Source organism: Ambystoma mexicanum, chromosome 6q, assembly GCF_040938575.1.
Source record: "Ambystoma mexicanum isolate Mex_15411 chromosome 6q, UKY_AmexF1_1, whole genome shotgun sequence".
Taxonomy (NCBI): Eukaryota; Metazoa; Chordata; class Amphibia; order Caudata; family Ambystomatidae; genus Ambystoma; species Ambystoma mexicanum.
Window position 1 is genome coordinate 650,162,272 of NC_090937.1, and position 24,116 is coordinate 650,186,387.

Here is a 24,116-nt window from a genome sequence, read left to right on the forward strand (position 1 = left end):
GCTAGTTGTGAAGCAGTGAGAGAGTTCACCTTCAATGGCAAGGAGCTGTAGTAGTAGTAATACAATTAATCATATTTCAACACATGCCATAAAATGTAACAAACATAAAACATATCACATTCCATATATCACCTGAAAGAAATACAAAAATTGAAACCAGATTAAAATCATGTTGACAGATTTAAAATGTTTAACCGTAAAGTCCAGGCAGCCCCTAAATACTTCATAATATCAACTAGGCATTTTTCTTCCACGGTTGTTTTCATCCACGTGTCAGCCTCATTAATAGATCTAATTTTCCACGCAATGAATAACAGTCTTAAAATGCGTCTCCTTTGGTTGTTATGTAGGGGGCATATACACATAACATTTCTCACATCTTTCACCCTTGTGAGACAATATTTACACTTATCCAGACAGTCATAGTCTAAACCTGATCATTAGTCATCTCCATCTTTTTACATGGAATATCCAAATACAATTCCAAGGAAAAAACACTTTTAAATTCCAAACATTGTTTAACAATATTTTTCCCTGCAACCGGAAAACATAATTCATCAAAGTACCACGTATAATATGCTTGCCTCAAAATAGATTATAATCATCCCCCAATTGGGCAGGATTACTCTGCAGGAGAGCTAAATTCAGTTTAGTTGCCATATTTTTAATAAATATGAACCATGGAAGACAACATTTTCTCTGACACCAGTGTTGATTCAGATTTTTTTTGTCTCAGACCTTTTTGGATGCTGCCAATCGATGTGCTCCTTTGAAGCTTAAAAACCTCGAGTTCATCCCTCTAGGCCCTGGTTCACCCTCAATTGGCCGATCTTCGTCTTCTCTGCCGTCAGGTGGAAACGAAATGGCACCAGAAGTATTGTCCACTTGCCAAGTCTTGAGGCTGTCACCCTTCTTTATCATAAGGCCATCTTAGCTGCTAAGTCTGACTTTTACACCAACAGTATAGTTATGGCACTCAATCAATCTAGAGAGCTTTTTAAAGTGGTGTAGTCCTTGTCATCTTGTTCGCCCCTGCCCAGTTCGACTTCCCCTTCTCAGGCACTTTGCAATTCACTGTTCTCTTTTTATATTGACAAAATTGCGCTTATTCGTCACAATATTGCTGCCAATCCAACATACTCCAGAATGTGTGCAGCACTCCTCAGTCGGGTCTGACTTCCCTGTTTTTTACTACTACTGACATTATTCTGACTGTTAACCATCTTAAGTCTGTGTCACCTCTCGACCCTTACTACTGACATTATTCTGACTGTTAACCATCTTAAGTCTGTGTCACCTCTCGACCCTATTCCAATCTCCATTCTTAAATCTGTGGCTACCGGGCTGACTCCATTTCTAACATCTGAAGTCAATCAATCTGTTTCCTCGCTCTGTATCCCACCACTGCTTCAACACGCCCTGGTGATTCCTCTGCTTAAAAACCCCTCACTGGACCCGCTTCTCCTGCTAACTAAACTATTGACCGATTTCATTACTGCAATCCTCTCTATCTTGCATAACCAGTATATCTACTTCACGGGCTTCCGGTCCTCTAGAATTCTGCTGCCAGAGAGGCTTCTGGTGCCTCTTACCATGCTCACATTTCTGTCATCCTATGGGATTTGCATTGGCTGCTCTGGGACACATTTCCCCCTTATGTTCCTGCTTCATCCCTCCACTCCGCGACCACTTATCTATCCAGGTGCCCAGGTTTCAGCACACTAGAATTGTGGGGTGTGCCATTACTGTTGCAGCTTCCACTCTCTGGAATACTCTTCCGTTCTATTGAAAATCATCACAGGTTCCGACGTCAATTGAAATAATTTCTCTTTCAGATCACAGTGTTGACTTACCCATGCTTCTGTGCTGCACCTGTAAACCAAGGTAAACACAACCCCCCACCTGCTCCAGTTTAAGACCTCCTATAAAAAAGGAACCAGATTTACCTTTACGATCTTTCTTCATAGGAAAAATAATTGTTTCAGATTTCAAAATATAAATGTTTAGATCTTTTTCCCGCATCTGGTCGGAATGGGGTTAGTTGTTTTTGGAGACTTGATGGTCTTCGAAATCAGAACAGCATCCACTGCATAAAGGAGAAAACCTCATTTTCTCCCCCCACACCCAGAACCGGAGCATCAGCCTCCAGATTATTTATAGCAACTGCAATGTCATTTATAAATAAGGAAAACAAAAGGGGAGACATCACACACCCCTGTCTCACCCCTTTTTGGATTGGAAATTCTGAATTACACTCCCCAGCTGGTCCCCAACAAGCCATAGCAAAATGATCTGCATACAGTAGGGACATTGCACCAATCAGCGTGGAAGGAACCCCCATAGATTCTAACATGGCCCAAAGTTGGAACCTTGAGACAGAATCAGAAGCTGTTTGCAGATCGATTTAAGCAACATATAAATGCATCCCCTTAAGCTTAACATATTTATCAACCAGCAGGATAAGTCTAAAACATTGATCAATTGCTAAAGTTGTTTTTCTAAACCAAGCCTGCGCAGGAGATAAAATACAATTGGCCTCACACCAAGACTCTACCCTAACAGTTAAAACTTTGGCATATAGTCTAGAGAGGGAGTCCAAAAGAGATATTGGCCTATAACCAGGGACGTCATTTCACCAAAATGCCAGGGGTAGCGGAAGGGACATCACACGACCCATGACATCACAGGAAGTGATGTTATTTGATCCCACCCCGAAGTGACATCACGGGAAGTGATAGAACACGACGTTTCACCCCTTGACAAAACAGGAATTGGCATCACATAGCATTGTTCCTAAGTACACTACAAAAAATATGGTTACGCTATATGTGATATGCATTTCATACAAGACTGAACCACCATATGTACCGTTAATATAGGCCCATATTACAAATTACTGTGAATGAAAGCAGACGTCCAAGGCCAAATGATAATGATGTGTTATTATATAGTACTTATGCTTAAGCGCTTTATATAAAACAAACATACAATATCACCCAACCTGTGTTGGTACTCATTTAGCGTCCTCAGAAGGATGAAAGGCTGAGTTGAGGTGTTTAAGAACAGACTGAATCAGTGAATCACCCGCTGAACTGTGCCTGAAACAAACCTTTAAAGAGTCTAGCAATTATTGTATAGCATTCCAGAAAGACACATTGTTATTTCTATTCTTTCTTATTTAGGGTCACTGCTCAAAGTGTTACAGTTTTGGAACCCCATGTTTTTTTAAGAGGCCTGAGCAAGAAAGCCAGCCACTCCAGAAACAAATAGCCACATGGCACTCGCCACAGCCCAGGAGCTAACATTTTCTTATTTTTTTACGGGGTAGCAAGGAAGACCACAGGGGTAGCAAGGGAGGCGTCAGGGGTCGCAGTTGCGACCCCTGGAAACCCCAAATGACGTCCCTGCCTATAACTTCCAGTATCAATTTGATCCCCTTTTTTATACACTGTAAGAATAATAGCGCCCTGCCAACTTCTATGGATCCTATTCATAAGGCTCAATTAAAAAACGTAGTCAAGATAGGCACCTACATTAGTGGCTCTTGCTTAAATAGTTCGATTGGCAAATAATCCAGACATGGCGACTTATTTGATTTCTGCAATTTTGATGTCAGCTCTATATCTTTGTTAATAAAAATCAAGGACTCATAGACCAGGTTACCCACCCCAGGTAAATGTGGGTGATCACACACTGCATTAGTCTGGTCACTGCTCCGATTGACAGTAGTCACGCCCATAAGGAACAAAGTACTAAAATGGGTAAACCAATCTTGGGAAGCTATAAAAAATAGGCAGTTACTTTAACGTATTTCCCTGCATAATCAACCTCCAAAAATATTTCTGATTATTTGTTTGGATTGCTATTTTCAAGGCTGTTGATGCTTTTCTTTTATTTTCTAGCTAATAATGACTTAAACTCCAAACGCTTATATTTGATCTCATCCCATATTCTACCCACAGGATTTTTAAGAGCCAGCAAGAGGCCTGTTTTTGCAATTCTACACTCTTTATCGTACCATCTAAACTTGTTTGTCATTTTATTATAAGGATTAATTTTAGAAGTGACATACCCCTTATCCATATGAGCTAATTGCTCATGAAATTGTAGATGGTTACAATTCGGTCTAACCCTAACATAATCACTCAAAGTAGGTAGCAACTCAAAATGTGGGGCTGGTAGAATTTTAGCCTTGTCCAATAATAACCAATTGGAATTTCACTTCTAGAACAACCAAGTCCCAGAAATCACAATTATTTCTGTTGGAGAACAAACTGGCGATGGGAATTTCTCCGAACTAGTGAAGATCAACCTTCTTTCCAGCTACAAGTGGTACTCCACACTGGAAGGGAACACTTTGAAATATTATACAAATCCAAATTTAGAAGAAACACAGAGTCCCATGAAAGAGAACGAAGAACCAGCTCGAAGTCTTACCAATATCCAGTAAAAGGGTGAGCACTTGTTCTTCCCCATTCAGATAAATGGGGGGGAGGAGTCAGTGCTCGCCAGCGAGTCAATGCTAAAAATCTCCATTGGCAACAAAAATATAGAACACAACTGTTTGGTCGTTTGAGATGTCCCTACTGAATTTTATTTGGGTAGTGACATTCTCCATCGATTTGCAATTAGTCTAGATTTGATTAACAGCAAAGTATGGTCACGACTGGGGGTAATACCATGGCCTTTGACAACCTTGGTTGAAGTCCAAGTGTGAGAAGAGGTTACCATGCCAGGACAAGTGCGACAATTCAGAATTCCCATTAAAATTAGGTGAGGGCAACATCTCGAGCATAAGGACCCTTAAATCAATTTGAACTGTCACCTCCAACAGCAAGGTTTGTATTTACATCCAACACCTCTAGTGGATTTAGAACAGGACACCATTTGGTCGATAACAGCGACCCTCAAAGTATCACTGTAGGCACGTGCACCTCTATTGGAATGGCGGTTGTTGCTCAACACTATTCTGTTGATTTATGGAATGAAATTATAGGACCACTTCCTATCAATTGTGATGACATCCTCGACAATATTCCTCCAGGAAAGATTTTTACCCATCATGCAGGGAATTTCTTGGTGTACGCGTCCTATGATATGATGTGGCATTTATAACGCGACTGTACACAAGTGTTTCCAGGTACGACAAGACAAGGAGGGAGAAACAGAAGGAGGACAAAACAACAATATTACTAGGCCTTGTGTCATTCAGATCACGCAAGTGCACGGAAGAGGGAGGGGAGAAGTGCTGAGTGGGGGAGAAGTGCAGGTAACTCAAGTGCAGCCAGCAGGCGGCTTATAAGTGCAGAGCGAGGGGTCTGAAGGGTTGCAGATACAGACCACAAGTAGGGAGCCAGGAGGCAGTGTGAAGGGCAAATGGATATGCAGGAGTCTGGGTCCAAGTTCAGAAGGTAGCCAGGTGACCAGTGTGTGGAGCAGTCGGGACATCAGCAGGGAAGAGGAAGAAAGAAAGCGGAAGCGAAAAGAAAGGTCTTGAGTTGCTTCCGGAAACGGAGGTGGTTCTGCTCAAGTTTGAGAGAGGCAGGGAGGCTGTTCCAGCGGGAGGCCCCACCGAAGAGAGAGATCTGCCCCCAACTCTCTGCTTGTGAAAGTGACGACCCTCAGAGAGTTGGAGGTGGATGAGCAGAGAGCTTGAAAAGGGAGATGTTTAGGAAGAGAGAGTTGGAGGTAGTGAGGTCCCAGGGCCCAGAAAGCTTTGTGGACGATGCAAAGGGTCTTGAACTTGATCCTTGCTGCCACAAGGAGCCAGTGAAGAGATTCCAGAGCTAGAGAGATACGATCCCTGGGTGTGAGGCCAAGGACAAGTCTTGCAGTCCTGTTCTGGATAAGTTGCAGAGGTCGGAGAGTAGAGGCAGGACGATTTAGAAAGAGGCTATTGCAGTAGTCCAGATTAGAGAGGACTAGAACTCTGTAGACAGTGAGCTTCTGTGGGAAAGGGAAGAAAGGAAGAATACCTCTTAGGAGGTGCAGCTGATAGTTTGAGATGTGAGTAGAGATGGAGAGGGTGGAGTCGAAGATGACCCCAAGGTTCTTAGCCTCACAGTTAGGTGCAGGAAGAAGCCCAAGAGTGGGCGGCCAGAGAGAGAGAGAGAGGGAGGGAAGGGGGGAGCTGGTGTTCTAATGAGGAGGATCTCAGTCTTACTGGCATTAAGGCAGGGATCATTGGTGGCACACCATTCCTGAATTGCGGCCAGACAGTCTGGTATGAGAGAAGGAGAAGAAGCAGCTGAGGGGAGCCTGAAAGAGAGCTGGGTGTCATCCGCATAACACTGAAAGTTGGAGCAGAAACCAGCGATGCGTTGGGCAAGAGGTGCCAGCTAGTAGTTGAAAAGCCTGTGAGAAAGGTCTACCCCTGAGGAACACCACAATTAGAGCGAGAGATAGAAGAGAGGAAAGAACCCAGTTGGATCTGAGAGGGTTGGACAGTGAGAAAGGAGGTCAGCCAGTACAGGGCCTGATCAGTGATACCCAGGTTATCATGCAGGCAATTGGACAGGATGGCATGGTTGACTGTATCAAAAGCAGAAGAAAGATTGAGAAGAATAAGGACAGAAGGAAGGTTAGAATCAAGGCTAGAGAGCAGGTCTTATGGGCTGGAAGAGGACCTGTGACATCAGGAGGATGAAGTGGTATTTAGAGTCAACAACCCCTACCTCGAAGCCACAGAACCTCATGTTGAGGGAAACACCATTAAAAGAGATCTCTTCACACAACTGGAAGATAGTTAAGGAACGGATCAATCTAGCCAATGTGTGTTAGACTGAGGAACAATGACAGCAGCTGAAACAGGTATTCCTGGACTTCCAGGATATCGTTTCAGTGGATTGTTCTGATATGGACATACATCGATGATTCATTCAACCACAATACCCACGGACCCAGAGATGGCTCCAGTATTCGTCAAACAATACTGGTTGCCTCTCGCGTCCATGGAGTCACTCACAGAGATTATCAAGAACTTGGAATCCTGTGGGATAATTTGTCAGATCAACTGTACCTTTAACAAACCAGTACTGAGGATACGGAAACACAATGGACAATGGAGACTATCAGCAAATCTAAGGGAGTTGAACAAACGGGTCCAAATGTCAAGATGACCACTTCCCTACATCGATCAAGGGCTGGCCAGATTCAGGGGTCCAAAATGTACTCATCAATTGATTTGACCAACAGTTACTGGATGGTACCCGTGAGTAGGGAAGAATAGTACAAACTTGCCTTTACCTTTGGGGGCAGCAACATACGTCGACCCAAACACCCTTTGGATATATTCCTTCACAAGGCCATGTCTAACTTGGGCGAAAGGGGAAACCTGTCCTATGTAGATGATGTATTGATCAAGAGTCCAAATGTGGAAGAACATATTGCAGACATTCAAAATGTTCTGGCCCGGAAAGCTGGAGCAAAACTGTCCTTCCAGAAAGCACAATGTGTCAGACTCGGGTGAACTTTTTAGGGCACAGAATTACCCCTGAGGAAGCATTATTGAAATTGAAAGACCTTACCACTCTGCGAGAATTGAGAAGCCTTCTTGGACTCACTAATTACAGTCAAAAGTTAATTGAAGACTATGCAGAGGTCACTCGACGTCCATTTATCAAAGGCCGGAGTCAAGTGGGAGTGGGGTCTGGAACAATCCGAGGAAGTTAAACAACTGAAAAGAAGCCTTTTTCAAGCTCCTTGTTTGGCTTACCCCATTAAGAATAAGCTGATTTTCTCAGATACAGGGTCAACAAAGTTATCTCTTACATCCGCAAAATGTTCCATTCTGTGGAGGAGAAATTCAAAGATTGTAAAAAGGCACTCCTGGCAACAGTATGGGCATTGAAAACCCCAGCCCATTTATCCAGGGGGTGCACAACATTGTAGAGACTCCTCACCATCCCTTGCAGTATTTACAAAGTGACAGAATGGGAATATATCTAATTCCTGAATGACTTCCTGGATTCGTCCATGTCAGGCTTTCCTGTGGAGGTCAGGTATGACCAAAACAAGAAGAGTCCATTAGCACAAATGTTTGCAGACTTACATGATTGTGCTCAAGAAAACTGTCTGGAGGATGACATTTCAGTAGCAAAAGACAATATAGAGGCATACCTAGCTTTCCCATACAAGGTATATGAAGAACATACTTGCCAGGGGATACCCATAGTTTATGTGGATTGGTGCTCCTACCATGTTGTCAATAACAGGGAAAAAGAACTATGACTGGCATTGGGAATACCTGGGTTAATGAACCCTCTGTTGGTTACAAAATCGGACCCCCCCGGTAGTCAGGTGGTGGAGTTGATGGCCATACATCAAGCCATCCTCACTGCAGTACACCACCAACTGAATGAATTGGTGATAATCACTGACTCTGATGATGTCAGCAATGGGTTTGTGGAACAGCTGATCAATTGGAAGAATGGAGGCATGGTTTGTGCTAACAATAAACCCATAAAACACAAAAGAATTGCTCCAGTCCATTGATGATCTGGTGACCTCTAATTAGATGACCATTTATTGGAAAAAGTTTAGAAAAAGATAAGAGGTTGTTCCAAAATAGAGGGGCTGGATAAGACTGTGAACAAACTGACTGAGCAGCTGGCTAAAACGTGAGCTCTACAGGGGGGCTTCATAGATACTGAATCCCTGCTGGGAGAAATTCAAGTTACAGCTGTAACGAGGTCACAAACGTGTGCCAACAGTGAACTCTCAGCTGCTCAGTGAGGTAAGGATGCCGTGGATGTCGCGGATGCAGATTTGATTACTGCACTAAAAGAGGATCCTTTTATTGGAGGATTCTGGTAACCATTGATTACATTGCAGGAATAAATAAAGACACAATAATAAAGGGGTAAAAATTAAAAAATACAAAATTGAAGAGGGTTTAAAACAGTACCAGGATGGAAAAATATCAAAATATTACCAATAATATAATATTAGAGGTTCGGTTTAAGTGGGGAAAAAACCAAATAGACGTCAGCTAAAAAAAAGTATAAAGGGGTTGACGAAAAAAAGAGGAAAGACATGCATAATTGGACACGAAATACAGGTATAAGTGGACCCGTAAAGGGTATTAGCAATGCAGAAGTAGGCAGAAAGTAACATGGTAAAAGGAAAAAGACACACAACCAGGATTGTAATTCTTAAAAGGTCCACAAGATGGCAGTCACAGACTATAGAAACAGTAGATATATACATCTGCATGTAGATAATATAGGCAATGTAACAGGTATGTCGTTAATTTTATTGAAGTCATGAATGTGTCTTTATAAATGTATTTAGATGTTTTGTCAGAGAGAAAATTGCATATAACCAAAATTCTATCAACATATTAAAGACCCACTGAAATTTCCTCTAAGGGAACTAGATTATGCCGGAAAAGAGAATCTCTGGGTGTTGATGAGTTTTCCAAGATGTTTTGAATCCAAGACGGTTTGTTGGTAAGGAGAACACTTTCTGGATATGACCAAAGGGTGGTACATACCTCCTTCTGGAGCTTGATTTTGAATAACACCCATGATGCTGGTTGTAGGGGTTTATACAAGACATTAGGCATCTCACAAGAAGTTGCATGCTGGTCGCATATGGGCCAGGACTTCAACACATATCTCACATATTTCTGGTGTGTGCTAAATTCCAACCATGTTCTTCCACACACCGAGCTCCCCTACAGGAAAGGGGAATGACACTGCATTTGTCAGATTTGCAAGTTGATTTCATCGTACCAGTGATTCGCTCCTCTGGAGGAAATAAGTACATGTTGACGATAACATGCTTGCCCCAAATTGTAAGACGGAGACAGCTGCCACTCTAGTAATCAACCACATCTTCTCCAGTTTTGGCTTTCTGCAAAGGATTGAGTCAGATAGAGGGATTCCTTTTACTAGTGAGGTGATGACCAATATGTGGGAGATTCTAGGCGTACAAATAAAACTCCACATAGTTTACCACCGTCCTCGAGCAGAGGGGTTGAGAGATACAATAAGACCATTGTGAGCATACTAAAGAGGTTTGTGGCTGACTCTGCACCCAATTAGAACATTTGATTACTGCTTGTCCGGATGGCTCTTAGATCTGCACCATCTTCTGTGACCAAAATGTCTCCATTTGAACTGATAACCGGCTGAAAAATGGTCTTACTTCAGCATCTGCTCTGTGGAACTCAGGAGCAGACACTGATTAACGTGCCCACCACTTATGAGTATATTGATAACCTGAGAAAGCACCTCCAGCACGCTATTGCTTATGCCCAGCGCAACTAAGAGAAGTCGGCCGAAGGGATGAAATCATACTATGACTAATGTTTTGTAGTGTGAAAATTGTACTTTAATGCAGATTTGTCTTCCGAATAAAGTTAATGATGATGACTATGACTTGAATACCATGAAAAAAGAGTATGAGGTAGGTGACAAGGTCTGTCTCTATAATTTTCAGAGGAATCAATCCAAGGAACAGTTATTCCTTCCATCTTGGTGCAGCAGTTTTAAGATTGTGGATAAAATATTGCATGTTGCCTTTAAGACCTGCATCCATAAAGGAGAACAGATGGAAGAGAAGTGGGTCCATATCAATTTGTTAAAAAGCTGTCATCTGAGACCAGCTTTAAGAGCAATTGAGGAGCCCATGGAAGTTAGAGCTGAGGATCCATCTAAGGAATTAAAGATAAAGTCAAAACCCAAAAATGAAAACTAAAATATATCACCGTAATTGAATAAAATGTTCATCTGAAATGTTGATGGAAAAAGAAAACATGTTTTTATTGTAAATGTTAAAAGAGTAAATGTGTCTCAAATTACATTCAATGTTTGTCCAGGGAAATGATGTGTAAACTTACATTCTTAACAACTCTTTTTAATCCTCTCTTTAACAAAACTAATTCAAATTCCTTCCATCGTGGGAACTGGAAGAAGAGAACTCCACAGGGGACCCCGGAAACCTGGAAAGGATAGAAAAGAAAGAAAAAAAGGGGATGGAAATCCAGGAAGGAGGTTCCTTCCATACCCTGTGAACCCAGAAAACAGATGGAGACCAGATCACCCAATCCCAGATGCCAAGTAGAGAACGGGCCGTTCTCCATTGAGAGGAATAAAAGAAAGGAAAAGACACTCTCCTCTGCCAGTAGTTCCAACGTGAGAAGAAAACAGTGGGAGAATGTTTGTAGGGTATTTTCAGCCCCAGCATACAGATTAACTGCATCTGGATAGGTTAGGCCCAAAAGTACAGGAATAGGGAAAGTGCATGGTTGCCTGCCAGACCAGAAGGCCATCATATAACTCTCAACTGCCAAACCTCTAAATCTTGTTGTCAGAAAAAGAAAAATATTAAGTGTGCACTGTGTCAGAATGACAAAGCCAAAAGGCTACCGGCTTACTTCCCACTACATTACTGAAACACTAGAGTGCAGTGTTGGCAAAAGAGAGTTGCAAAGAGAAGTTTGTGAACTCTGCAGTTTTTATGGAACAATGAGCACATAAAAAATGAAACTTCATTGCCAGCAGTAAATTCAAAGGCACACATTAATGAAACTTGTGGCACTGCCAGCTTGTAAAAAATGCATTAAATTCAGCAGCGAGAAGGAAGATGGAGCAAAATGCAAGATGTTGGTTCTGGGCTCATTTTTTTATTTTTAAATGTTTTTATTGGTATTTGTAAGAAAAACATTCAGTGTAATTTCACGGCATATGTAATGTAGTATCATTTCTTGCATTTGCATTAAACTAACAACAAACAGTTAAATAACAACGAACGCTAACTGTCTTCATTTGTCAGAATAGGTTCTTGATCAGTCTTATTCGCGCAGAGGCGCGGGTCGGGACCCTCGCTATCTATTTTAGGGATGTTAGTACAGGGAAGTCTCTTCATTATTTTCTTATTTGGCATGTATTGCATGTAATCATAGTTGGTGCAGTTCATGGGGGCATATCATTGGAGGTTCCGGGCTCATGTGTAAAGAAAATGCAAGTTAAAAAGCACCCTTTCTGTTCATCAGAGCTGACTTAAAACGTGTGCTTAAGCAAGGGAAAACCTCCCCCATCAGATTCAAAGGTCAAACACTCTTTCAACTTTCCATTTGGTCAGCCAGGGTGGAGGGTCGGATGATGACCATTGAGTAAACAAAACTGCAGCCCATGGAGTTTTGAACTTTCTAAAATACTCAAAATTAAATTCAGTTTGTGGTGGAGTTCTGGGCTGACTGTCAGTTGAGATGTAACAGGAGAAAGTCAGATGATTCCGGGGGCAGAGTTATATCACTCTGCTTAAGGAGATTAGGAAGCACATGTTTAGGTCATTAGCCTTGAAAGAATGCAAGTTTTTTTTATTGTAGACTAGGTCAACAAAAGCCAGATGGCCAGGCCTACATAGAGATTTTGAGAAACAAAATGATTATTAATTAAGTGAAAAAGTATGAATGTAATTCAAAGGGTGTCATAGGACTAAATGGGAATCATATTTTGCTCATAAACTGGGGAATCATAATAGATACAGAGATGGTTCATACATCTTTGGACAACACATGAAAAGCACTATTTGTTGATAATCCCCTCACAATTCTACCTTGGGAACCAGAGTTATGAGCTAAAATGTGATTGTAGCTTCCCAGAAAAGTTACGGATCAGAGGGTCAGGAATATGGTAGCTTATTGAATCAGATACCTGTCTTTAAAATGCCATGATGTTAACTGAAGTCCGTTCTTACAAATGCACAAAAATGTGTCATTCGTGCAGGCATTCGTCTGCCGACAGCAGAAACGGTTCATTACAATTGGCACGATTAGACCAATTTATGACCAATCAGGAATATCGACCAATGGGCTGGTATATTTTAATTTAGTAATTTTTGGGTGTGGTTAGGAGATTTGAAAACTGGAAGCACAATGGAAGAGGGGAACCAACAAAAATTTCCAGGAACAAGGGAAGAACTAAAATCGTGAGAGAAGCAGTAGAAATGGGGGCTGGATATCTGGAGAAGGGCTGAGGCTGGAGTTGCTCAATAACAGAAACCAGGGGAGGCAGACAGCAGGATTGAGTTTGGAGGGCCCTCTCTAACTGAGGCCACACCAGAAGGCAGTCTACCCAGCCCCTATTGCTTCCAAGAAGCGGACTCCCTGATGACAGCACCTGTGCACAAACCCAGAGAGATTCAAAGTGAGTAAAATTGTCCAAAAAAACAAACAATTGGTGGGATTCTATTTGAATGATTGTCTTCCCTATATAGACGATAATGGGGTGGGCATCCAGGAGTTGATGCCTAGTATTTCCTTACTAATTCATAATTTAATTAATTTCCACATAGGACCTCATCACGAGTTGGGCGGTAGCCCTTAAAAGCGGCAGTAACGGTAATAGTGCCGCCAATACCGCTACCGCTCCATTGGATCATTTGCCGGAACAAATGTCGCTGACTGCAAAAAGCAGGCAGCGCAATTACAGCCATCACTATTACAGCCAGTGCAAACACATCTGGTGCTATTACAACCAGCCACACGAGGCGCAAACACAGCCGCATCACAAGTCCATGTCAGACACTATTGCTGACAAAAACCGGCACATATACAGCACATATACTGCCGGAAACACAGTGCAATTAACTCCAGCGGGAGGTAAATTAACACAGGTGCCTGAAATGAAACCACATGTGATCCCAATACATCCCAGAGAGCTACAAAAGGCACACCCCTACCCCAAACACTCTTTCCCACACCATGCTGCCATTAGCCACTCTGAGCTGGGACATGCAGTTGCTCATTCTGCCTCTGGAAATAGAGTATGGAGGGGAGGAGAGCACAAGCAAGGTGTGCACCCATCCCCAGGGTCAGTCCTTCACCCTGGACCCACAAAGACACCCAGTTGGTGACACTGTACTGCCTGAACAGGGAGACCATCACAGAGCTGCTAACAACAATCCAGGATGACGTAGGGAGCATGATTAACATCCGTACAGCTGTTCCCCCAGTGCTTAAGCTAATGTAAGTACTACAAGTCCTAGGTAAAGGCACATTCCTCCATTCCATGGCCATGATGCATGGTGTGGCACAGCCCACATTCTCTGCAGTGTTAGCCCAGGTGATGTATGCCCTTCTGCGGCATGTGCATTACCACATCGCACTGCCCACCACCCCAGTTCAGGTCGATGCCATGAAGGCAAAGTTCTATGCCGTAGCCCAATTGCCTAGTGTGATTGTAGCCCTAAACTGCACCCATATGGCGTTGGTGGCCCGCAGGTCCACGGCGCAGTCTACCAAAATCGCAAGCACTACCACTCCCTCAATGTGCAGGTGACCTGCGACCCCAACCTCATCACCCACTGCTGTGCCCTCTACCCAGGTTCCACCCACAACTCCATGGTCTTACGGAACAGCACACTGCCAGGATACATGGCGAGGAACAGGGGACAACAGACCTGGATAGTGGGTGAGCAAAACTGCCTGCACCTATGCACTGTGAAGCACCTGACCAAATTGGGGGTGGGGGAGTTTGGACGATGACACAAAGCATGGCATGACAAGTAAATAGAAAAATAGTACCCGGCCAGCTCCCACACCAGTGACAGGGTACAGGCCAGGGAGCATGCGCATGTTGAACAAACCTGGACGGACATGCAGATGGCCACATACAGCAGCTATTCATTCCCCACACATGACTACAGGTACTACAATGTATCATGGATACAGCACTGCCATTGCCGCATCCATGTATCCACACCCCGCAATGCTGACCCACTGCCCCCAGAAGCGCCGGGAATGCCAATAGGTAGCCCAGCAAGCCACAGGCACGAGAGCAATACCCAGCCACAAGGCAGCCACCAGGTACTCTGTCAGCAACAGGCACATCATGAAACATTTGCTGCGACGTAACAGGATGCATGTGATGCAATACAATGCATGATACTAGTGACACAGCATGCAGAGACATAGTATGGGCACATGCCATGGGATGCGCACCATATACATGCACATGATGACCATTGCCATGATGATGTGTAAGTCCACCCTCACACATATCAAAGTGTCAAATGTCTGTGCCTCCCCCATGCACGTGACTCCAGATACCCACAGCTGACTTAGCTAATGACCCCTGTGAGTGATCCATGAACACTGCATGACATTGCCTACAACAACGCACACAGCAGGACACGTGTGTGCATTGAGCGCACCTTTGGACTGCTGAAGGCACGTTTTCGCTGCCTAGATCGTACAGGCAGATCCCTTAAGTACGCTCCAGAGAAAGTTGGAAAATAGTGCTTGTGTGTGCCATGCTACACAACATCTGCATGAGGAGGGATGTGCCCCCACCCCTGGCGCGGACATGCCATCCCCAGAAGATGATGACAAAGTGCCTGAGGCAGGGGCCACAGCAGGCAATGTCAGTGATGACGTGAGGGATGGGAGACTACCTCGCCAGGCACTGACTGACAATTTCTTTTTTAAGTAATTTCACTTGCACAAGCCATGCACCACTGTGTGACTGTCACTACTGTAGATAGACTCCAAAATGACACAATGAAGAATGTCCTCGCATTGATGTAGTTCAACTGTTTTATACTATGTGCCCCAACTATACCCCCTCCCACCACCAACTCGACCCAGCACACTATTCCCTTCCCACCACCAACTCCCCAGCAAACTAACATCCGTCCCCCCTCCCACCACCAACTCCCCAGCACGCTATCCCCCTCCCACCACCAACTCCCCAGCACACTATCCCCCTCCCACTGCCAACTCCCCAGCACACTATCCCCCTCCCACCACCAAATCCCCAGCATACTATTCCTCCTCCCCCTCCCAACACCAACTCCCCGTCACACTGTCCCCCACCCACCTCCCACCAACTCCCTAGCACACTATCCCCTCTGCCCCCTCCCACCACCAACTCCCCAGCACACTATCCCCCCTCCCACCACCAACTCCCCAGCATGGCCAGTCGTGGTGTCCAGTGTCCCAGTGTTGTTCACAGTCAGGCCTCTTACCCCTCTTCCAGCCCCAGGTGATTTTGGGCACAGAAGGCTCTGCTATTGCCGTCGCAGCATGCCCTCTTGTGACCCCTCTGTGGGTGTCATGGTGGTTGATGGAACGGAGCTGGCCACAAGGTTCTGCTGACGTTGCAGTTCATTTACCTGCCAGATGGCTTCTGCAAGGGCATGGACAACCTCCTACAATTCACGCACACGTTGGGCATACAGCATCAGGGCGGACATGTTGGCACTCATCTCGTCCCTGTTGCGCACCATTTGCCTCACAACCCTGCTGGTGGCCCCCTGGATGGTCCCTTTGTGGCCGGCAGGTGATATGATATGATATGATATGGCATTTGTAACGCACCTATACACAAGTGTTTCAAGGCGCGACTAGGCAGGGAGGGGGGAAACAAGGGGAGGACAGACAACGATCCTACTAGGCCAGGTGTCATTCACATTGTGCAAGTGCAGGGGTAGGGGGAAGGGAGAAGTGCAAGGGGAAGGGGAGGGGGGAAGTGCAGTACAAGTAAGTAGAAAAAAAAAAAAAGGGCCAGCTGGTGGCAAGTGCAGGGTAAGTGCAGACAAGTGCTGGGAAGGGGGGGCTGTAGGGATACAGAGACAGTCCCGCAGTGCAGGGGTTGCCAGGGAGGCAGTGCAAGTGGAGAGTGGCTGGGCCCAGGACCGAGGTCGGTGAGAGTGGCCCAGTTGCAGATTCAGTGCAGTTTCAGTGAAGAATTAGCAGGGGAGAGGGAGAGAGAAAGCAGAAGCAAAGAGGAAGGTTTTGAGGTGCTTCCGGAACCGGAGATGGTTCTCCTCAAATTTCAGGGAGGCAGGAAGGCTGTTCCAGAGAGAGGCCCCTGCCGCGGAGAGAGATCTACCACCAGCTCGTTGCTTCGAGAAGTGGCTGACCCTGAGGGAGTTGGAGACGGATGAGCGAAGGGCTCGGGAAGGAAGATATTTAGGAAGAGAGAGTTGAAGGTATTTAGGCCCCAGGCCCCAGAAGGCCTTGTGGACAATGCAGAGGGTTTTGAACTTTATCCTCGCAGCCACTGGGAGCCAGTGTAGAGATTTCAGTCCTGGAGAGATACGGTCCCTGGGCTTGAGGCCAAGGACAAGTCTCGCAGTTCTGTTCTGGATGAGTTGCAGAGGGCGGAGAGTGGAGGCAGGCAGATTAAGATAGAGGCTGTTACAGTAGTCCAGCTTTGAGAGAACCAGGGCTCGGGAGACAGTGAGCTTCTGGGGGAAGGAGAGGAAGGGAAGAATACCTCTGAGGAGGTGCAGCTGGTAGTGTGACTTCTTAGAGACGTCAGATATATGAGGAGAGAAGGAGAGTGTGGAGTCGAAGATGACCCCGAGGTTTTTTGCCTTGCAGGTAGGAGCAGGAAGAGGGCCAAGAGAGGCCGGCCAGAGAGCTGCAGGGAAGGAGGGAGTGGGTGTGCCGATGAGTAGAATCTCAGTCTTACTGGCATTAAGGCAGAGGTCATTGGCGGCACACCATTCCTGGATAGCAGGTGGGTAGAGTGAGTATGACCGATGGCCTCCATATCGCGCTGTATTTGCTCCTTGGCGTCACACCTTTGCAGCACTATGTTGCCAGGTGCACTACGTGGTCGGGGAGGGGGGCTATGCACGGGGACAGGGCTTTATGTGGGGGAGCCATAGGATGGGGTGTCCACATCTGCCTATGGTGTTGCTATGCACTGGCGGCACGGAGGCCTCCCTGGGGAGTGTGGACCTTGGCCAGGTGTTGGAATCCGTGCTGGTGTCCCCATGTGTCTCCTCAGTGTTACTGGAAGCAGGTGTTGGATCCGTGTCTGTGCAGATGGCTGCAGGTGTGGGTGCACCTTGGCCTGCACTGCTCCTGGTGTCTACTGGTTTTGCAGCTGGGCCTGTGGTGCCACCGGCAGGCTTGGACTTGCTGGCTGCAGGTGTGGCACAGCGGTCCGTGCGCATAGGCAATGATTTCGTGGGCCTTTGTGCAGTGGTGGTGGTAGACCTTGAGGGCCACTGCCTGATGGGCCGGCTGACTATTCCTCATCCTCAGGGGCCTCTGGCGATGCATGCGCACCTGTAGGGGACATAGGACATTGCGTCAGGTATGGTTCCGCCATGTGTATTGGCATGCATAACATGATTACAATGGTACAGAGTGTGACCCCAGATATGTGGCCAAATAGTCATGTTTGGCCATGGGAGGATGCATGTGGGCCCAACGTCATGGGGTTGCTTGTAGCGAATGGTATGTTACCCATGGCATGTTGATCATTGGCCTGTGTAGGGCAGGGTGTCCATTCTGGGTTGGATTTAGTCTAACATGCATTCCTGTGGTCCTTCATGGCCCCACATCCCCTCTCGGGTGGCGGGGACATAGAGGGGTTGGGGGTTGCTTGTTCCATGGCACCATCATGGCTCTATGGGCCACTGCTGCGCAGCCAGCAGGGCTGTTCTGTGGTGCACAGTGATTGGCATGATGAGAACATGTCTGTGTGTGGGACTTGTACTTCCCTGTGGCTTGTCTGCCATGCCCTCATGGGGCAGGCCTACTGGGTCAGCTACATTCTGGGGTGACTTCTTCACAGTGTCATAGTTGCTCTCGAACACCAATCACGCTGGCACAGGGTTCGCCAATAAGGGTGAGGTGCGTATGGCATTTGTTTGGTTCACTTGCCTGCCCTTCCAGCTGCAGTGACGCTCACGGGTGTCATTGGTGCACTGCCCCATGGCTGCTATCGGGGTGGCTGATGTGACAGCCCATCAATCTGCCCTGTCAGCATGCCCACCTTTGGGGTCTGCTGACTTGTGTCCCTGTCCACTGGGGCTTCTTATTCTGGATTTTCATTTGTGCATGCATTGGGACGGGGGTTTCACTCACCTATTGGCTACTGGCTTCCGCCTCTGCACAGCCAACTCCCTTTATCCCCTCGAGGACGTGCACTGTACTGCATTTTCCCGCCCATGTAGTGAGGACCAGTGGCTTGGCAGGGCCACGTCCTGTCGCCAGGGACTCCCAGCGGTGTTGGAACAGCAGTCCCTGCACCCTCACCCTCAAGTCGTTCCACCATTTCCGGCAGTCCTCACCATCACGGGGTACGCTGGACACTGCCGTGACCTTCTGGGCAATGTTGATCCATGTGGCTGTGCGCTGCTGCCCACTGGTCATCCTCTGCCAGGCTCCATACTGCTCATCACAGTGCCCCACTGCCTCGCCTGTCAGGACCACAAGCTAACCCTGTGCTGGATGGCTGCAGAAAGTGGAGAAATTTAATGGAGTGGGTTTTTCAATATGGCCACTGCAATGCTCTCTGTTCCAGCGATGATGCAATTATGCAGGCGCTAAAAGCGCTATTTTTCTTGTAGGGGTGCGTGCAAGTCAGGTCATGATGCGGCAATGATACCGTCCCATGACCCGGTGACAATGCTATTTGCATCCGGTGGTAATTGTGCCGATTTACCGCCCAACTCCTGATGAGGCCCATAGTCAATGGACACTGGAGTGATTTGGGGGAAATTTAAATCTCGAGGGAACTAGGGACTCCAAATTGAAGGGGAACACTCTAACTATCTAGCGGCAAAGGAAAGATGTTCATTATATGCTGAAAAGCGTGTTTTATTAAATGTATGTTCTGCTAGAATGTTGTTAGAGATGGAAAGTGCACAGGAGGTCGGCAATAAAGAGCGCTGCACATGTCGATTCTTTTGCCCACTAGAAAAGCACTACATTTTATTTAAGTTAGACCACATACAAAATTCATGATAAAGTAAAATTGTCATGTCATGTTCTAGGGTGCAGCATTGGTTATCTTTACATTAGGGGTATTATTTTGAGTGACCCGATTATCTAAAGTATTCTCTAGAGCTGAGTTTCTTTTTTGCATGTGACCAAGGGGGAACTAGAGATCAGAAATGAAAACTGCACATGTTTTTGTGTTTTAGAGATTATTTGATTTTTGTTACCAAAAATGAAATGGTGGTTTCAACCTGTTTGCTACCAATGTGAAGCTTTGTCAAGAAGAAAAGGTTGTGGCGTGCAGATGGTTAATTATTGTGTACTTATGGATATTGACAATTAAGTAAAAGAAAATGAATTCTATTCTTTCTGCACACCGGCCTGGTTCTTGGCTTGCCTATTGCAAAATGGGTACTGCGGTGTTATATGTTTCAAAGGCAGAGTAAGTTAACAATCGAAGCCAATGCTCAATTGGTGTGGCGCTCTTGATTAGGGTTAGAATAAACTCCTTGCATTGATTGCTGCCCCATATATATATATATATATATATATATATATATATATATATATATATATATATATATATATATATATATATATATCCTACACATAATTATCAGGGGTGACTTCAATTCTGATTGTGAAAATATGTATACTGATGACTCATATCTCCCGCTCATATTCTGGCCCAATTATCAGCCTCACCAGTTATGATAATCTCTGTAAGAGTGATAGAAATTGGGAAGAATTCATGCACACCTACGAGTTCTATGCTATAAAACCCCTATGTCACATTCGAAAAGCCAACCACTACACATGCAAGTCTGCCACTAAGAAAGCTTGATAGATCACCTATATGTTAACAACAGAAAGTCTGATTATTTTGGCAAATTAACTGTTGCGTTTAATGATTATTGTGATCACGTATCTCTTATTGTCCCATTCTCAATGAATACAAAAAAAACGGAATTACTGTCAGTTTCAGCAGCACCACTCTTTTCCAAACCCCACTCCTCCTCACCTGATTCTTCGGAGGATGACTTCTTCCTGCGCCCCTTCTTCTTCTGTGTCTTTTTTTTGGTGAAGAGGAATGGCCTATCCCGTATGGAAGCCACTCTGTCTCCCTAGTGGAACAGGGATTCAGGTGACCCCCTTCCGGAAGGACCGGAGGGAGGAAAAAAAGCTTGTGCTTCAAAAAAAACCTCTCTTGACACAGTTCCAGGCTGGAGTGGATGTATAGTTGGAAGAATTCTGTGGTAGAGTGATGAATGGTCTGGTGGTATTATCCCAGAAGGACCGGTATCCACAAGAAGAGGCTCTAGCTTAAATCCGAACTGTAGCAGAGAAAGAATTCCGTGGAAGGGGAGGAGCACTAAGCACAGGAGCAGAATGGAAGGAAAGAAGAATATTAATCAAGGACAGAAACAGAGAGCCAGGGGGCGGAGCCACAAGAGAAGAAAACCCCCCCGCCGCGGGCAAGGAAAACAACAAGCGGCGAGAAGCCCAAATTCAGAAGAAGGGAGGAGGAACAAATAGGAAGAAGAAGGGGTAGGGACCGGGGAGGGCCCCAGGAAACCAGAAGGAAGAAGAAACAGGAAGGAGCGGGATGAGACCCGCAAGCAGGCAAAGCGGGGGTTGCTCCCCGTGAGCGAGGAGCGGGATGAGACCCGCAAGCAGGGAGCGGGATTAGACCCGCGAGCAGGGTGCGGGGTGAGACCCGTGAGAAAAAAGGAGTGGCGAGACTCGCGAGCAAAAAAGGAGCAGAATAGAAGCACAAGCCGGCAGAGCGTCAGCACCCGAAGCGGAAGCGAAGGGTTGCAACGCGCCAGAAGAAAGCAGAGGTGGGGTTTTAGGCAGGAATCAGACGAGTAAACAAAAGACTAGACCGTTGAAACAGGAACAGAAAGGAAAACAAAAGGAACAGGTTAATGTCGGACCATCCGCCACCTCTGCCACAAGCGCCAGTAAGGAAGACGAGCAAGGCGCATGACAATTACTGCCGAGTAGACATGAACTGAAGCGAAATGGGTACAGAATAATGTGGAAAGAATCTAACATTAGGAAATTCAATGGACACATTCAAACTCTTAGGTGTATAAAGTTGCTCCCAGAATCCATGGATGGCATAAAGTTCATAGGCTTGAAATTGACTTATGCAGCCCCTCCTACTTTGATTATAAATAAAACAAAAGTCACTAATGGAGGAATGGTGGTTAGATACCCACAGTATGATGCTGCTATAGCATGTAGGAAAGGACTTATGCACTCACCAAAAGACCAGGGGCTATAGCACCCTTAGCCCCCCCCCCCTAGCAACGCCTCTGATCTGCCAACTGATACATCTATCATATAGTTGTTATTGTGTTTTATTAGCAGGTTTTTTTTTTCAAACAAACATTTCCATTACTCTCTTCGGAAACGTTCGAGAGAAGGGAAAAGGAAAAGATCATTATCACAAACAAATTGTAGACAAGCGGGATTGAACATTAACTGCAACAAATAAGGAAAAAATCATTTGTGATGGGGGAAATCACAGCCAAAATACAAATAATAAAGTGAATGGAATCTCTCCACACAAGATTAAAGTCGCTCCCAAGAGCAGAACATTCATGTTTCGTTGTCGTTAAACTGTGACAAGCGTAATCTGGGTGGACTGCAAGAACAGCACAGCGGGGAGGCATTGGGGTGGGTAGACTGCTTGCTAGACAGTCTTGAAAACCCATTACATCTATTCATGTGCATCTGTGGGAGAAGAGGCGGCAGATAGCCTCGCACTCCAATATATAGGGGGGTCATAAAAACCTGCATAGCAGTGGGTCACTAAGAGCTGAAGGCAGATCCATTAACTTGTACATCTTGAGTACATGTCATTAATGTTTAATTGGAAATACAATTTATTGACATTATCTTGTCTTTTAGAAATATGCCGAAGTGAAGCTGAAGTGTGCCTGCTCCTAGTTTTTTCCACATAATATTAGAAGCACCTCAATGTTACTATTCCTCTTTCCTAAATATGGCGGCTATAGCTCTGACCCTTCTCCCCGCCCCCCCCCCCCCCGAAGATACGCGAGCATGTCTCCTCGTCCAGTGTGCCAGCGTTTTGCAACACAAATGTTAGCAGTTTAAAAGCCCTGATCTGTTCCTAGAGGGATTGTTTGTAGAGAGGAACACTTCAGGATGTACTCAAGAGACTGGAACCTACGTACTCTCGATTCAGAGTGTCGGACCGAAAATCCACTCTGGCATGGCAACTGGTTTACTGCCCCCCCGCCCCCCGTCCTGAAGCGCCCTAACCCATGGACATTATGTTTGTTTCCATGGACTCCATGGAAACAAACATAATGTGTGCCCTGTGTCTCCCACATTGTAATTAGGCCCCTTGTTTTTTCTTGCAGAGAACCTCGTGTTGCTGGCTGTGACCTTTACTGGTTAGTGGCAGCCATTTCCTAATTTCAATTGGTGCAGTTCCATTAGGGATTAGTGGTGCGCTTTTTTTGCCTGTGAAACCCGTGCAAAATTGAGTGCAGTCTTGCAGCGAGGCATTGCTCCTGTACAGAGCGAGTCTGATGGTATGAGTCAATGCTTGGGCATTACTCAGCCTGCTTTGTTGATCCAGAGCAGCAGAGGCCATGGCCATGTTGGGAGCAACTGCTCCAACCTATCTATGCCTTCTTGAGACTACTTAATTGAAAGCATCTGTCCTTGCTTGTGATTAAAGAGTTATAGGCCAGGTATCGCACCCAGGGTAGTCCCATAGAGTTACACCTCAACCAATTATTTCGACTTTGTGTATTTCTGAAATTTGTGGGCAGGTTGAAATCAATTTAACACCCATAGGCTTGATTTAAAGCAATTCCGAGCACTTAAACTAGCGTGAAAGGTTGTCAGGGCCTTCATGACTGCCAAGAGCCTGGGCACAGGCCTGAGAAGTTTGAATGTGGGAGGACTCAGTGATTGGGTGGCAGCAAAATGCTTAAATGGATGCATCCCTAGGATAGGAGACTTGAGTTCTATAAAGGGTGGGGGCCTGCACCGTCACTTTGATGACTGCTAGGATGAACCCCTGAAGTATGAAGTGGATGCTTCAACCAAAGAAGTCTTGGCATTACCTTTGCTAGATTCGAAGCTCAACCAAGACCATTCTTGACAGTATAGCTCTGCAAGAATCTGGGGATAGCAGAGCCCCTGAACCCAACAAGACCTTGCAGTGGTGCCTTCATCCCCTGACCTGATGGGCACAGCTGAGTCACCTGCTACCAACTCCCTGACCTGACCTCCGAGAGCATGCAGCATGCGACCCTACCTAGAAACCGAAACACTAAAGAAGGGCACTGTCCTTGGAGGTTCTCCTTTGTGCTTGCTCACTGACCACAATGGCACGTTATCTGGTGCGTTTGGGAGATTAAAGCACAAAGCATCCATATAA

The 24,116-nt window shown here is 45.6% G+C and overlaps 1 protein-coding gene across 1 annotated transcript in view; it reads right to left on the minus strand.

Moving 5' to 3' along the window:
• Nucleotides 1-21,484, minus strand: part of BBS12 (Bardet-Biedl syndrome 12) — a 386,191-nt gene extending 364,707 nt beyond the window's left edge. Inside the window, exon 1 of the mRNA XM_069631139.1 lies at nucleotides 20,712-21,484. The gene's annotated coding sequence lies outside the window, so the exon portion shown is untranslated. The remainder of the gene's footprint in view (nucleotides 1-20,711) is intronic.
• Nucleotides 21,485-24,116: the final 2,632 nt, after the last annotated feature.